Raw genomic sequence first — 4,030 nt, 5'->3', positions numbered from 1 at the left:
CATGTATCCCTCATTTTTGGGTTAGACAAGCATTTGCTCATGGTATGGTGGCTTATGTAGATAATGGTTTTATATATAATAAGAGGGGGAATTTTGATTTTGATAAAAAGAAACACCTTGGCAAGTGTCTTAACATTTATTATAATGTACATATTTTTAAGAGCGACAGTTGGATGACTATTTTCAATATTTAAAATAACGGTATTTATCTCAGTCTCCTGGACTCAAGAGCTTGTTTTGATATCTGAGTTTACTCCAGAGCTTGGCAGTTGGATCGATTTTGCTCAGATATTACTGATCAGCATGGCAGGTTGGCTCAATAGTTTCGTTAATAATCAGTGTCCCTTATGTTAAAAAGGGGTCATAGTTATATATCTTGTAAAGTAGAGGATTTGGGGTTTTTGTCACAGTTAAGACTAATATTTCTAACTTAACTGACACCTCTGACTAAATCTTAGCTTTAGACTTCTGATTAAAGCAGTGCATTACCGATTTTACAAACACTGAAAAAACATTTTGCTACAAAATACGTACGAGATTTATGTTATCCCTATTTGCTATCCGAAAACTGGACTATATCCATAGAAACATTTTAACTTAGTCCTTGAACTTGACCATATTAACAGTTTTTCAAGCGGTTTTGACCGGTCATGCCCGGTGTTCACTGGCATCTTGTCTTGAAATTCCTTTGTATTCGGTCATTACAGCAGCATACTTTTCTGTCTCTGGCAGAAAGCTAGGGCAGTATGTTTAAATCTTGCATTAGTTGTGTACTCTACTCTTATGCAAACTGATGGCCAGCCAGCCTCATCACGAGGCAGTAGAGTTCATGCCGATTGATGCAAAATTCTTTCCTTATTTTTTGTCTCTGGAATCCAGAGATCCTAATTTTTACGCCAGATTGGGCAGATTATTGATTTCGAATGTAGTTATGATCTTGAATACTGCCATAATTGTCATGTTTCGCTCTAACTTTAGATTTCACCTTAAAATTTGTGCCTTTAAAATAAATCTGCCGTGATGCGCACAACGCAGAGAATTAACATCCATAATCTGTTGTTGTGCCGCTACATTCTTTGATCAAACTGTTGACAGGTCCTCATGTCAGCTAAGAAGTACCATATCCATTGACGAGTGTATTTGCTTCCTCTGTGTGTCCTAAGTTTTCTCGTCGATCGTCCATAAGATGAGGGCCTGTAATAGGCCTGACCGATTCAGTTAACAAATTTGTTCTGCTTATCAAGGCACATGGTGAGATGGCGTTTTTTAACCATTATTATTTGATGATTTCGTTTCCTTTCTTCAGTCAAATAATTAGATTCAATCTGTAACATATTCGTTTTTATATATATTAAAGGAAAATAGTGTGAAACAGTAATTTGGTTATGAATATAATCCTGAATGAAATTATCAAAGAAAAATAACGACAAATAGATAATAAATATAAAATAAAATTACTTAATGGGCATTAAAGCTGTTTCAATAAAAAGCACCGTGGGAATACTCTATGAAAAACATGGGGAAAAAATATAAATTAGACACAAAATATTTAGAAAATAGATACATTGTATGAAAGTAAAATAAATGAACGAAACGGAAGAGGAAAGCGTCTAGAGAAATTTACTCATGAAAAGAACACCCTGAACTCAAGTGCTGAAAGTCTGCTGAAGAAATTCAAACCGGATATGAGAAGCCGTGGAGATATCGCCACATGCTTAAATTATTCAAGGCTAGTCTTGCTGAGTCCGTGCTCCTTGGTTGGCACCAAAAATTTAGTGCCAGATGTTTCTCCTTTTTTAAAACTGCTTTTACTACATCTGCGAAATACTTTTCGTAACGAAAGTTAACTATAATTATTGTATTATATTGATGGGTTTTTTTTACCGTTTTATTTGTACATTTTTCTCTCACGTAAACCAAATCTTAATGGCCAAATCAGTCAGGTGTACAGTATGCGAGACCTGAATGTAGCAGATAAAATCACCTCCTATATGCGGTAATTTCTGTTATATTCATCGTTTCTGAGAGTTCACCAACTCACACACACACACGCACACATACATGCAAACATACACACACACACACACACACACACACACACACACACATATATATATATATATATATATATATATATATATATATATATATGTATATATATAACGTATGTGTGTGTATTTGCATGTGTAGTGCATGTATATATTACTAACCGTATGTGTAACACAAATGAAAAATTATGCATGAAATTCACTGAATGGAGCAAGATCTCACATTTATAGAAGCAAATCTGTTAATGATTTCTGTTGCTTGGGCAGAAGACGATGCTTTGTCTTCACTTAAATTGGTGCTCCTCCTAATTGAGTAATTAGCGTCGACATCTGAGCGAATCTATTCCTTGTACCGGGATACGAGTTGATTGTTAACTGGCAAGTAAAGGAAATTCTTACATAATCCATGTTGGAGCTGATCCATCTCCTGAGAATTAGATATCATTGTTGTAGGTTATTCACTCGATTTCAAATCTAATTTGTTCCATTAAAGGTTAGAGCCTGAAATAGTTGTTTGAATACCTGCATTCTATCAGAAATGTGCCTGTGTTGCAGAAATGAGGGAACGGAACCAAATTGACAATGCCACTAAAAATGAGATGGGAACGAAACTAGGTGGTTAAATAAAAGTAAAATTTAATGAGGATGTGAAACTAACCTAAACTTATTTTACTTTTTCAAATCATTAAAAACAAGGAATTATCCTTAATCTGGTTATATACACACACACATATATATATATATATATATATATATATATATATATATATATATATATATATATATATATATATATATATATATATAATATGACATAAATGTATATTATATATATATATATATATATATATATATGTATATATATATATGTATATTTTATATTTATATATATATATATATATATATATATATATATATATATATATATATATATATATATATATATATATATATATGACAATTTCTTTCTAAATGTAGATAATTCCGTTACCTGCTTTTAACCTTTTTTGATAATTTTATTTTTACACCATTTTATGGAAATACTTATTGCACACCTGCTTGTTAAATAACATATACATTCCATATAAAACCGTTCATACGATGCATACTCGGTCACGAATAGACAAAAATCTATATGATATAGGCGACATAAAAGTCTAATTATAACAAGGAAAAATACAATCAACTTTAGGAAATATATTTCAAGAGCAATCTCAAGATTTTAGAATGTCAGTTTCAATACAAGTATATTATGCATAAACTGAAATAAACTCTTAATTCTCGGTGACTTAATGGTAGCGTCGGAATTTGATTGTCGTGGAGGTGCAATCGAGGTCGAATACTCCAAAAATCATTTTCTTTATACATTTCCACATTTCCTTTAGTAATACTACTGTAGGTCTTCAAATAAACAACGTATCACAAAATGTAAGGAAAGGAACCGGTTGGTTAAGAATGACTTACGATAAATGTAATGAAACATACGTAAAACTATGTATATGTAAATATAATTCTCTCTTCTCTCTCTCTCTCTCTCTCTCTCTCTCTCTCTCTCTATATATATATATATATATATATATATATATATATATATATATATATATATATATATATATATATATATATATATATGTGTGTGTATATATATATATATATATATATATATATATATATATACACATATGTGTGTGTGTGTGTATACATATATATATATACGCATATATGTACATATATATGTATGTATAAATACATATATATATATATATATATATATATACATATACTATATATATATATATATATATATATATATATATATATATATATATATATATAAAGATAATGAATACTTGGTGGAAGTAAATAGAAGATAGTCAATTTGACCATCTCATTTTGTATTGATGCAGCTTTTATTGTCACAAAAAATGAAAAGCTGTTTTACTCCTTACATTGATACCTCAGGCAAAACATTAGAAGTTCCG

Source organism: Macrobrachium rosenbergii, chromosome 23, assembly GCF_040412425.1.
Source record: "Macrobrachium rosenbergii isolate ZJJX-2024 chromosome 23, ASM4041242v1, whole genome shotgun sequence".
NCBI classification, from domain to species: domain Eukaryota; kingdom Metazoa; phylum Arthropoda; class Malacostraca; order Decapoda; family Palaemonidae; genus Macrobrachium; species Macrobrachium rosenbergii.
Note: the sequence above shows the minus strand (reverse complement) of the source record.